This window comes from Bubalus bubalis, chromosome 2, assembly GCF_019923935.1.
Source record: "Bubalus bubalis isolate 160015118507 breed Murrah chromosome 2, NDDB_SH_1, whole genome shotgun sequence".
Taxonomy (NCBI): Eukaryota; Metazoa; Chordata; class Mammalia; order Artiodactyla; family Bovidae; genus Bubalus; species Bubalus bubalis.
Genome location: NC_059158.1, coordinates 81,795,468 through 81,809,310, shown reverse-complemented (window position 1 = coordinate 81,809,310; position 13,843 = coordinate 81,795,468). Strand labels below are relative to the sequence as shown.

General features: G+C 38.5%; 1 protein-coding gene across 1 annotated transcript in view; it reads left to right on the top strand.

Moving 5' to 3' along the window:
• The first annotated feature begins 9,086 nt into the window (after positions 1 to 9,086).
• The window catches only part of LOC123464681, a 573,326-nt gene continuing 568,569 nt past the window's right edge, over positions 9,087 to 13,843 (top strand). Inside the window, exon 1 of the mRNA XM_045162086.1 lies at positions 9,087 to 9,226. The gene's annotated coding sequence lies outside the window, so the exon portion shown is untranslated. The remainder of the gene's footprint in view (positions 9,227 to 13,843) is intronic.

Sequence of the window (13,843 nt, the reverse complement as noted above, 5' to 3'; positions counted from 1 at the left end):
GTAAGTGATGTTGCTTTCACACCACTCATTGTCTAAGGAGGAACTGGTTGGGATTATAAGCTCTCAGGCCCTTCTCTTTGTTGTTGTTCAGCAACTAAGTCATATCTGACCCTGTGACACCATGGACTGCAGCATGCCAAGCTTCTCTGTCCTCCTCTATCTCCTGGAATTTGCTCAAATTCATGTCCATTGAGTTGGTGATTCTATCTAACCATCCTATCCTCTGCCATTCCCTTCTCCTCTTGCCTTCAATCTTTCCCAGCATCAGGGTCTTTTCTAAACAGTAGCCTCTTCACATCAGGTGGTCAAAGTATTGGAGCTTCAGCATCAGCCTTCTCTATAATGGATGGCAAAGCTGTATCAATACTGTTAGGGTGTTTCCTGAAGAGAATCTACTGGTGCTGATCTTTAGCAGCAAACACAGAAAGAAACCAGGAGAGAGGTGATCAGAAATGCAACAGGGGATATGGACAGAGCACCAGCATTGTCCTTCCAGTCTTGCAAATAAGTTATCTTCCCTCTTCGTACAGCAAGTGTCCTGGAACACTTTCTATCATTCACCTTTTGGATTTCAACTCGAATGTCACTGTCTCAGGAATACTTTGCCTAATTTTTAGTTTGTGATTTTACATATTTAATATCTACTATTTGCCTAGTATTTTCTTCTTCCTCATTATCTATCAGCATAACCACACCTGCTGCTGCTGCTGCAGAATGAATGCATTTTTAGCTCAATAGCTCAATCATTTATTTAACAAGTCCTTATTATTATTGTGAATGCTGGCTTTGTGCTGAGCCACAGAGGTGTGGAAGTTACTGGGGATACAAATATATGAGGAAAATATATATTGGCTTTAATAATATCTAGTCAATTGGAAAAGATATTAAACAAATAAGGATACACATATTTCCTTCAGAATAGTTGATAAATGATTTGAAGGTAAAATGTGGCCATAAATGATGTTAGCAGATACAGAAAATTATATCACTGTATAGTTTATGTTATATACAAAGCATACAGCTAGAATATATAATTTGGGAGTTTATGATGCATAAGTTGTCGGAATTTACATTTTCAGATATATTTAGTTCATATATTGCTTTGGAGAAATCAAAATAGTTTTATCTACCTTAGTATGAATATCCTTCATTCTCAGTTCCAATAGTTATAATTGCTGTGATTATGCTATTATTTTGTATTGATTTTAGATGTCATTTGAGTGTTAAACGTGTTTTCTCAACTAAATCTGTAATGCTCATGTTTTCTGAACAACTTAGATTCTTTTTCAGTTGAGGAAAAATATCAGTACACCTTGCTCTGTTGTGAGGGAAGATGGTAAATAAAATTCCAAAATGAAAACAGTTCAAAAAATAATAAAGTTCCATAAGGAAACTGAATAAATATAAGACATAGAAGTCAAGCAATGAATATTTAGTGAACAAATACCACTGATAAGATGTCTAAGTAAGTAGATTAAAAGAGCTCATGTAACACATGATTCCTGACTTTAGTGTGCATTCCAACAGTTGAAGAGATGATGTAATTGCATCACCAACAAAAACATGACGATAGCTATTATTTATTGAACATTTGTTGTTTCAAGTACTATGCTGCTGCTAAGTTGCTTCAGTTGTTTCCAAATCTGTGCAACCCCATAGACAGCAGCCCACCAGGCACCTCTGTCCCTGGGATTCTCCAGACAGGAACACTGGAGTGGGTTGCCATTTCCTTCTCCAATTCATCAAAGTGAAAGTGAAGGCACTCAGTTGTGTCCAACTCTTCGAGACCCCATGGAGTGTAGCGTACCAGGCTCCTCCATCCATGGGATTTTCCAGGCAAGAGTACTGGAGTGGATTGCCATTGCCTTTTCCTTCAAGTACTATACTTTATGTGTATTTCTGTTTAATTCAAATAAACCCAGTGAGTTAGGAACTATTATTATCTAGGTTTTATATCTAATTATAGATACCATATTCTGAATCCTGGCTTAGAGAGCCCGACTGATAAGATCTAGCATGAGGAAAATGGGACTTTACAAAGAAAGGATTATGGAAAATGCTTCTATATTATTTCAAAAAATTGAACAATACACAATAAACAATATGCAATACATAAAATTCTAGATGGATTAAGTCACTCAAGGATTTTAATGTATTGTTTTGAGAAACTGAAGAAAAAATTGTAATTTGTGAAAAACAGGCTACTTTAAAAATATAATGCAAACCAAGCCCATAAGTAATCGGTAAATTTGACTAAAAATTCTTTTTTATTTCTGAAATTCAAAACACTCTGAATGTAAAAGTAAAATATAAACTACAGAGAATTCCTTTTTAAGTAGAATTTGTAGATCACAGTGTATGATCAGGCCATTTAAGATGGTGTTCTCTTGCTCTCTGTGCTGCTGCTGCTGCTGCTAAGTCGCTTCAGTCGTGTCTGACTCTGTGCGACCCCATAGACGGCAGCCTACCAGGCTCCTCCATCCTTGGGATTTTCCAGGCAAGAGTACTGGAGTAGGGTGCCATTGCCTTCTCCGGCTCTCTGTACATGCCCTGCTAAACCAGTCCCTGCTTCATTCACAACTCTTCAATCCTCTTAATTATAAAGCTTAATCAGTAACTGCCAATGTGCTTGCTGCCTGCCCCAGCTAGTGATTGTTCTAATCCTGAGGCAACAATGGCTTCACCTATTAGTTTATTATTAGCTGCCCTCCACTATGGTGATTAACCTGGGAGGCTGTGAGGAACACTCCCCAGCTGCTGGTTTTCCTCTTAACTGAAGCAACCTGATGTCGACTTCTTTATAAATGGTAGTCTCCTTGTTCCTGGAGTAATGAAGAGTGTTGTCATGTTGCCGTACATGGTCAGGTTTTACTCCAACACCTTTGCTTTGGGCATGTAAGATTTCCCTATCCAGTAAACTGTTGATATCTCTGTCACTGTCTCTGGGCTTTTTGGTTGAGGCTGGGCAACTACAAAGTTTGCAGGTCTGTGGGGTAATGCCCAACACACGTGAAGCCAGCGTTCCTTCTGCCACAACTAGAAAAGTGAGGCAAACCATAAGAGTAGTGTTTAAAACATATAGGCTAGCTGTGAGACCAAAAAAGATGTGAAGATGAGATGAGACAGGGATCAAGACCATCAAGACAGGGATGAAGATGAGACAGGGATCAAGAACATCCCCATGGAAAAGAAATGCAAAAAAGCAAAATGGCTGTCTGAGGAGGCCTTACAAATAGCTGTGAAAAGAAGAGAAGTGAAAAGCAAAGGAGAAAAGGAAAGATATAAGCATCTGAATGCAGAGCTCCAAAGAATAGCAAGAAGAGATAAGAAAGCCTTCCTCAGCAACCAATGCAAAGAAATAGAGGAAAACAACAGAATGGGAAAGACTAGAGATCTCTTAAAGAAAATTAGGAATACCAAGGGAACATTTCATGCAAATATGGGCTCAATAAAGGACAGAAATGGTATGGACCTAACTGAAGCAGAAGAAAAGAAGAAGAGGTGGCAAGAATACACAGAAGAACTGTATAAAAAAGATCTTCACGACCCAGAGAATCACGATGGTGTGCTTACTCACCTAGAGCCAGACATCCTGGAATGTGAAGTTAAGTGGGCCTTAGAAAGCATCACTGCAAATAAAGCTAGTGGAGGTGATGGAATTCCAGTTGAGCTACTTCAAATCCTGAAAGATGATGCTGTGCAAGTGCTGCACTCAATATGCCAGCAAATTTGGAAAACTCAGCAGTGGCCACAGGACTAGAAAATGTCAGTTTTCATTCCAATCCCAAAGAAAGGCAATGCCAAAGAATGCTCAAACTACCGCACAATTGCACTCATCTCACATGCTAGTAAAGTAATGCTCAAAATTCTCCAAGCCAGGCTTCAGCAATACGTGAACCATGAACTTCCAGATGTTCAAGCTGGTTTTAGAAAAGGCAGAGGAACCAGAGATCAAATTTCCAACATCCACTGGATCATCGAAAAAGTAAGAGAGTTCCAGTAAAACATCTATTTCTGCTTTATTGACAATGCCATAGCAGTTGACTGGATCACAAGAAACTGTGGAAAATTCTGAAAGAAATGGGAATACCAGACCACCTGACCAGCCTCTTGAGAAACCTGTATGCAGGTCAGGAAGCAACAGTTAGAACTGGACATGGAACAAAGGACTGGTTCCAAATAGGAAAAGGAGTACGTCAAGGCTGTATATTGTCACCCTGCTTATTTAACTTCTATGCAGAGTACATCATGCGAAATGCTGGGCTGGATGAAGCACAAAATGGGTTCAAGATTGCTGGGAGAAATATCAATAACCTCAGATATGCAGATGATACCACCCTTATGGCAGAAAGTGAAGAAGAACTAAAAAGCTGCTTGATGAAAGTGAAAGAGGAGAGTGAAAAAGTTGGCTTAAAGCTCAACATTCAGAAAACGAAGATCATGGCATCTGGTCCCATCACTTCATGGGAAATAGATGGGGAAACAGTGGAAACAGTGTCAGACTTTATTTTTTTGGGCTCCAAAATCACTGCAGATGGTGACTGCAGCCATGAAATTAAAAGACGCTTACTCCTTGGAAGGAAAGTTATGACCAACCTAGATAGCATATTCAAAAGCAGAGACATTACTTTGCCAACAAAGTTTCCTCTAGTCAAGGCTATGGTTTTTCCAGTGGTCATGTATGGATGTGAGAGTTGGACTGTGAAGAAGGCTGAGCGCCGAAGAATCGATGCTTTTGAACTGTGATGTTGAAGAAGACTCTTGAGAGTCCCTTGGACTGCAAGGAGATCCAACCAGTCCATTCTGAAGGAGATCAGCCCTGGGATTTCTTTGGAAGGAATGATGCTAAAGCTGAAACTCCAATACTTTGGCCACCTCATGTGAAGATTTGACTCATTGGAAAAGACTGTGATGCTGGGAGGGATTGGGGGCAGGAGGAGAAAGGAACGACAGAGGATGAGGTGGCTGGATGGCATCACTGACTCGATGGAGGTGAGTCTGAGTGAACTCCGGGAGTTGGTGATGGACAGGGAGGCCTGGTGTGCTGTGATTCATGGGGTTGCAAAGAGTCAGACACGACTGAGCGACTGAATTGAACTGAAAGTTTCAGAGAGGAAAGAACTTTCCTTTGGTGAGATAACCACAGCCAACTCTTTTCTTTCTTGGGGAAATTTTCCAGTTCTTAGTTTAAACCACAGATTACTTTAGCTTTTGTTTAGGGACTTAACTAAGGGGAAGATAAGGCAACATATTTCTAAGAGAATTCTAGGTTGTATGAAAGATGAGATTCTAGATAGAACTCATATATATGGCTAGTTTTACCCACAAAGTGTGGTGTCTCAGAGTTTAAAGCGATAATCCAAAGAGGTATGCTCAAAATCTCTGACATGCAGAACTGAACATTCCACTGCCTTTTTGGTCCAAGGCAACAGGTTTCCTATGCTATAAATTAAAAGTTTTTGGTGGAACATATCAAAGGAATAAGGAAGAGCCAGAAGTATATCAAATTTCCTAAAAAATGAATCCTTGCTCCCCACCTAGTTCAATTCCGAATTGAATGAATGGAATCAGAATCAACCTTATCTGTCTGTAAGAGCTAAGAGGAAACCCTCTTTGGGGGATAAATAGCATCACCTGGTGGTTCAGATGGTAAAGTGTCTGCCTACAATTCGGGAGACCCGGGTTTGATCCCTGGGTTGGGAAGATCCCCTGGAGAAGGAAACAGCAACCCACTCCAGTATTCTTGCCTGGAAAATCCCATGGATGGAGGAGCCTGGTAGGCTACAGTCCATGGGGTCGCAGAGAGTCGGACATGACTGAGGGACTTCACTAAGCATCACCTGAAACCTCTAGTTTTTTTCCCCATGCACATTATTTAATGTAAAATAAAAACCACAAGCTATGCAAATTGGCAGAATAATGTGCTTAAAATTTTTGAAACAGATGATAGGGTTACACCAATAGATGGTGCATACACGTTGGACTTAGTAGGACAAAGACATTAAAGCAAGTATATAAATGTTAATTAAAATAGATTAATATATGGACAAATGCATTAAAAGATGTGTAATTTAACCAGAGTATTCATATCTACACACAAAAGGATTTTTGGAACTGAAAATACAGTACCTGAATAATACAACAGAGTGGAGGGCAAGATTAATAACCTGAAGACAGTCAATAGAAAATATCCAAACTAAATCAAAGAGTGGTTGTGGGGGAGGGGGGTGGGAAGAATGGAAATAAAAACAAGTATAGACTATGAAAGAAATGAGTCAGTTCAGTCACTCAGTCACTCTTTGCGACTCCATGGACTGCAGCACACCAGGCCTCCCGGTCCATCACCAACGCCCAGAGTTTACTCAAACTTATGTCCATTGAGTTGGTGATGCCATCCAACCATCTCATCCTCTGTCATCCCCTTCTCCTCCTTCCTTCAATCTTTCCCAGCATCAGGGTCTTTTCCAATGAGTCAGTTCTTCGCATCAGGTGACCAAAGTATTAGAGTTTCAGCTTCAGCATCAGTCCTTCAAATGAATATTCAGGGTGATTTTCCTTTAGGATAGAATGGTTGGATCTCATTGCAGTCCAAGGAACTCTCAAGAGACTTCTCTAACACCACAGTTCAAAAGCATCAATTCTTCAGCACTCAGCTTTCTTTATGGTCCAACTCTCACATCCATACATGACTACTGGAAAAACCATAGCTTTTACTAGATGGGCCTTTGCTGGCAAAGTAATGTCTGCTTTTTAATAAGCTGTCTTCGTTGGTCATTGCTTGTCTTCCAAAGAGCAAGTGTCTTTTAATTTCATGGCTGCAGACACCATCTGCAGTGATTTTTGGAGCCGCAAAAAATAAAGTCTCTCACTGTTTCTATTGTTTTCCTATCTATTTACCATGAAGTGACGGGACCAGATGCCATGATCTTTGTTTTCTGAATGTTGAGTTTTAAGCTAACTTTTTCACTCTCTTCATTTCACTTTCAAGAGGCTCCTTAGTTCTTCAATTTCTGCCTTAAGGGTGGTGTCATCTGCCTATCTGAGATTATTGATATTTCTCCTGGAAATCTTTATTCCAGCTTGTACTTCATCCAGTCTGGCATTTCTCATGATGTACTCTGCATATAAGTTAAATAAGCAGGGTGAGAATATACAGCCTTGACATACTCCTTTCCCACTTTGGAACCAGTCTGTTGTTCCATGCCTGGTTCTAACTGTTGCTTCATGACCTGCATACAGATTTCTCTCTTGAGAAAAATTTCACCTCTTGGCGAATAAGGTGGTCTGGAATTTCCATCTCTTGAATTTTCCAGTTTGTTGTGATACACACAGTCAAAGGCTTTAGCATAGTCAATGAAGTGGAAGTAGATAATTTCTGGAATTCTTTTTCTTTTCTTATGATCCAGTGCATGTTGGCAATTTTATCTCTGGTTCCTCTGTGTTTTCTAAATCCAGCTTGAGCATCTGGAAGTTTACGGTTTGCGTACTGTTGAAGCCTGGATTGGAGGATTTTTAGCATTACTTTGCTGGCATGTGAGATGAGTGCAATTGTGCAGTAGTCTGAACACTCTTTGGCACCAAACTTCTTTGGGATTGGAATGAAAACTGACCTTTTCCAGTCTTCAGCCACTGCTTAGTTTTCCAAATATGCTGGCATATTGAGTGCAGCACTTGCACAGCATTATCTTTTAGGATTTTTAAATAGCTCAACTGGAATTCCATCACCTCCACTAGCTTTGTTTGCAGTGATGCTTTCTAAGGCCCACTTGACTTCACATTCCAGGATGTCTGGCTCTAGGTGAGTGATCACAGCATCATAGTTATCTGGGTCATGAAGAACTTTTTTGTATAGTTCTTCTGTGTATTCTTGTCACCTCTTCTTAATATCTTCTGCTTCTGTTAGATCCATACCATTTCTGTCCTTTATTGAGCCCATCTTTGCATGAAATGTTCCCTTGGTATCTCTAATTTTCTTGAAGAGATCTCTAGGCTTTCCCATTCTACTGTTTTCCTCTATTTCTTTGCATTGATCACTGAGGAATGCTTTCTCATCTCCTCTTGCTATTCTTTGGAACTCTGCATTCAAATAGGCATATCTTTCCTTTTCTCCATTGTCTTTCACTTTTCTATTCTCAGCTATTTGTAAGGCCTCCTCAGAGAACCATTTTGCCTTTTTGCATTTCTTTTTCTTAGGGATGGTCTTGATCACTGCCTCCTGTACAATGTCATGAATCTCCATCCATAGTTCTTCAGGCACTCTGTCTATCAGATCTAATCCCTTGAATCTATTTGTCACTTCTAGTGTATAATTGTAAGGGATTTGGTTTAGGTCATACTTGAATGGTCTAGTGGTTTTCCCCACTTTATTCAATTTAAATCAAAATTTAACAATAAGGAGTTCGTGATCTGAGCCACAGTCAGCTCCTGGTCTTATTTTTGCTGACTGTATAGAGTTTCTACATTGTTGGCTGCAAAGAATATAATCAATCTGATTTCAGTATTGACCATCTGGTGATGTCCATGTGTAGAGTATTCTCTTGTGTTGTTGGAAGAGGGTGTTTGCTATGACCAGTCCACCATCTTGCCAGACTTACTGAAAGAAATGAGGGACATACTCAAATGCGAATGGGAAGAAGCATTTGAAGCATGTAACAATAGAAATAATTTTATGTTTTTGTGGACCTGAGTTGCTGGACTGATTTTCAAAAGTGTTTCTTAGACTTCTGTTTCTCCTAAGTAAATTAGGAAGTTTAGAGGGTATGAAGTTGTCCAAATGAATTGCTCTTCCCCTTGATCAGCTAAAACCCTTATAAAGTAACTATTTCCCTTGAGTCAGGTCTCTTTGATGGATAATGCTCTGAGCCTGTTTTAATCTAGGGCTGTCTGAAGCACGAGTGAAGTTTTCTCCAATCCTGACCATAAGAACTGGAGTTTCGTGAAGGTGAAACCCATGAAAGTATGGGGGCGCCCCTAAGAGTAGGTCCCCAGGAATTTTTAATCTTTAATCCACACTCAGCCTCTATTAGTCAATTATTACTTAAGGGTACGTACAAGTTCCAGCTGTTAAACCGACCTCAGCTGTGATTCTTTATAGACACCTGTTTCTTCAGCTTTCAAGGCAGCAGTTTGCCCTGTGACCTCAGATCTCTGATGGATCTAAGAAGAGTGCTGGCTTTCGGATTTTCCATGATAACTTCCAAACTCCTGACATGTTGGAACTAAAACTGTGAGTTTTGATTACTTTTCATTAGTTTTTTGCATTGTGGCTTTCCTGACAACATTGATACTGTACTCTCACCCTATAAATGTACATGAATGAAGCCTGTTGTTAAATATTCTTGAGACTATTCACTGTAAGTCCAAGATGAGACAGACAAGGTTAAGTTTTTCTTGGCTGTAACATATTTTTTCAGTCCTTTCTTTCAGTGTGTTGCTTTTTACAATCCCTGTTTTGTTCAGAGTTCTCAATTCCCATGTCTTGTGTTGTTCTAGTTTAGGGTCTTGTCTTTGTCCAGTAGAGGTGAGATTAGCAAAAACCTTTAGCCACAACTTCTGAACCTGCTTACAACTGTGGTTTCCTGATCCTACTTGATTCTTGGCCCTTTACATAATTGCAAATTCAGAATACAATTTAGAAGTGGTTGCTTCCATTGTTTTTAATCCAAAATATCCATTTTTTTTTTTTTGCAAGCATATCTTTAGTTGCTTGTTTGTTGACTTGTGTGGGATTAAACTAAAAGCTCATTTCCTTCTTGTTCATAATTATTGTGGAAAGTTCAGATTATACAATATGTGATGTTTAATCACTGAAAATTTTGTAGCTATAGTTCATTAATGGAAGCAGTTTTCAACCCTACATGTGACAGGCAGATGGGATGCAAGAATGAGAAGAACATCATTAGTTAAATTTCATTTCCTCTAATATTTTTCTATGTGAAAGAGTTAGGGAGGGAAAATTTTCCCTTCTTGCCTTCTAGCTTCTCTGGCTGGTCCAGTAAATAAATTAACATAAAACAGATTAACAGTTACATATTGATAACTGCATAATAATACTTCCATACTAATTTTGTATGCATAGGGACCCCATAAAAATGAGTCAAGTGATCAAAGCAGCAGACTCTTAGATCTTTTAGACAATACATCTGTGAAGACTGACAAGACAGAAGTTGAGTTTGTGATTGTAAATTTAGTGAAGTTAACAAGGTTTATTTGTAAAGTCTTCTTGACTCTAAATCGCCTGTTTCTGGTGTTAGAGATGCTCCCCACCTTCCTGATACAGTGCAGGTTACTTTTCACATGACAGATTTTATTTCTTGCTTTCCAGGGGATAATGTTTGGGTGTCTGGAGTGTCCTTCTTGTTTCTCAAGTGACTTAAATCAGAATAATCAGTATGCCAAATGGCATATTTTAGGCTGATGTATTCTGCTTCCCTTCAAAAGAGACAAATTTAAAAACATGTCTAGAAAATCAAAGTGCTACAGGTACATGTATAGAGTGATAAGAGAATACAATGAAGAGAAAATGCCTAAATACGTGTTGTTGGGTAAACATTGTGGTGATGACTGCGGGACAAGTGAATGCAGAAGGTGATCACTGAGGGCAAAGTAGCTAGAAATGTTCTGGATCTAAAAGAATATGTAGGGTTATCCAATAATCAAACAGCAATATGCATAGGTAACAAGAGGAAGTAAATGAATTTCAGTGTGGCTGGCATGCTGTGTTGATTTGAGGTGAGGGTGGAGGAGAAGTATATGAATCAGGCCACACAATGGGTTTTATGTTAGAAGGAGCCTGGATTGTGTTTTGAAGATAAAATAGAAAATGTTGAAGAATTTTAAGCAGAGGAATATGAGCATGGTGAGAAATGTGTTTTAGAAAAATAGATGTATAAAAGAGTGCTTCTGAAAACTCAGCATGTATCAGTCTCCCGGAGAGATTGTTGAAACCAGATCACGATACAATACCCCTAAAGTCTCTGTTTAAGTCTGGAGTAGGGCCTGAGCATTTGCATTTCTTACAAGTTCCCAGGTAATAGTGATACTGCTGGTCTGAGGATCACACTTTGAAAATCACAGAGGGTGAGTAGACTACATGAAGGGCAGGAGTGGTTAACAGGCCAGTTAGCTAAAGAAGTAAAAACCCATCAACCAGTAACAACAACAGCAACAACAAAAATGAAGCAAAAGCAACAATAACAAAATTATTGACTCAATTTAGTTGTATTTTATTATAAAAGAACAAACTTAAAACATCTTGCTGTAGCATATATTCCTAATTGATCATTGTGATCCCCTTTTGTTTCCTTCCTCTCCTTTCCTATGTTTTTTCTTCATCCATTCTCTTCCTTATTCCCTAACTAGTCTACCATGCTTTGAAATGAGGTACCTGAAGAGAGGTTCATAAAGAAGCAAAGTTAAAATACACTCTACAAAAGAATGGAAGAAGCAAGAGCAATAGGATTACTCAATAATTATTATTCCTTAATGAATACTTTTGTATGTTATGATGCAATAGTTCATATGTTCTTGTGGGATGTCATAATTTCAGGTGCTATGGTTAGTTGCTCAGTCATGTCCAACTCTTTGTGACTCCATGAACTGTAACCTGGTCCATAACCCACCAAGCTCCTCTGTCCATGGGACTTTCCAGGCAAGAATACTGGAGTGGGTTGCCATTTTCTTCTCCGGGGGATCTTCCTGACTCAGGGATCGAACCTGCATCCTCTTCCATATCTCCTGCATTGTAGGCAGGTTCTTTACCCACTGAGTCATCAGGGAAGCCCCAAGTCCTTCTAATATCTTTTTCTGGTTTTGAGTAAATGACCTGAGAAAAGACTCTAAGTGTGACTAAGGTTGAAGTTAAGGTGTTTGTGCTTCTTTCTCCTCCCCTAGTGAGTGTGAGGGTAACTTGGCTTCTGTAGTTAGGCTTTAATCAGCCTTTGAAGATTCTTCTAGTATGTAAAACCACTTGTTGCAGTGGTTACTTAGTGAAGATTTCACATGTTTTAATTTAAAGTGCAAAATAAAATCAAAGGGAAAAAAACTCTGGTAGATGAGTCTGACTCTCTGATCAATAGGTGTAGGTTTTTTTTTTTTTTTTAATATTATCACTCAAAAGGTAATTTGGTCTTGAATATTGCTAAGTCTTTTGGCTACAGACTATCACATACTATATGATTCTGGGGGTAGGACTAGAAAGCATCCGTTCTTTTTCATTAATGGATCCACTTGATTTTCATTTAGTGGTTGGCTTTTAAACTCAGTTGTTAGGGATTTCCTTGGGGATTGTTGTTGCCAAAACACAGCCTCTGTTCACTAATACCAAATAGAAATGTGGAGACAGTTAGCTTTATTGTTTTGCCAGGCAAAGGGGGGCCCCAGGCAGGCTAATGCCATCAGAACTGTCCTTCCTCCCCTAGAGGGCAGTGAGGAGTCTGACAGTGTTTACGGAGCAGGACGTGGTCATGGACATTCTTCTGATTGGTTGGTGAGGTGATTGGAATCAGCATCATCAACCTTCTGGTTTCAGCTGGTCTGGGTTCTGTGTGCATGTGGGCAGCATATAGTTAACTTCTTCCACCTGGTGGGGGTTTTAGTGTCTGCAAGACAGCTCAAAGGACATGGCTCACTCAGAATATTAAAGTATTTGAGGAAGAACTGAAAGTCCTTGGCTTTGTTTGATGGCTGAATTATTATTATTTTGTCTTGCTTGACTGTTTTCTTTCTGTATTAATTCATTTCTCTTATTAAATTTATTCTTTGACTAAAGTTTTTCTATAGCAAAAGAAAGGTAGAGGACATGGGTGTGGGGTTTATTCTGGAAGGACTCATTGGGTCCTGCTCGGTTACATTGTCATCTTGCATAGTGTTGGCATAATGTTATGAAACGTGGATCCCAGTAGAGTAGACAAATTTTAAGATTGTGTGTTTGGTTTGTTGCACCATCTGGGATGAGGACATTAAATACTACATCTCTGTAAATTCAACTTTTTAAAAATATAATGCACAGCTTTTCCTTGGTTATTTGGAACTCCTTATTAAACTAGCAATGTGATTACTTTTTAATAATGAAAATGTCACCTTATCCTAGGTGACAGATCTTCAGTCTTAAACTCTGTTTTGGACATTCTTACCTCCCCAACTTCACACAGATTTTTTTTTTTCCTTCACTTAACTGCATATGATCCAAATGGCTTTACAGTTATTTTCCTACTTATATTTTCATGCTTTTTTCTTTTTTCCCGTAGTACCTTACTTATATATTTTGTGGTAAAAGTACTCTAAATTCTTTAAAGATTGAAAACCTTTGTGAACTCATCTTTATATCTCTATTAATCTGAATGCATTTATTAACTGAAAGATTATTCCCAACCTCTTTGAAAAGCTTTTGTTTCTTAATATGCCCTCCTTTTATCATCTCATTGAAATATAATGTGCTATATATGCACATATATGTGCACATATATGTCTACATATTCTTAAGCTGTCTTGGCCTTGTTTTATAGAACTATTTTCTGATCTGTAAGTCATGTATCCAAATGAAAATGACCATTATGAGAAGTTGTAGGATTTGAGATAACTGGAAAAATGAAGTTTTGATAAGATAAAACAGTTTATCATTATGAATACTAAAAAACAGTATCTTTTTCTTAAGAGTTATAAATAAAACTGAACAACAAATAAAAAAGGTTAAATGTTCTTATCCTACTCAGCTGAACACAAAATACAGAGACGTTAAAATTTTTTTTTTTCAATTTTCAATTTACTCTTTTTATTTGAAAGATAATTGCTTTACAGAATTGTGTTGGTTTCTGCCAAAACTAGAGGCATTTCTTAAACAATT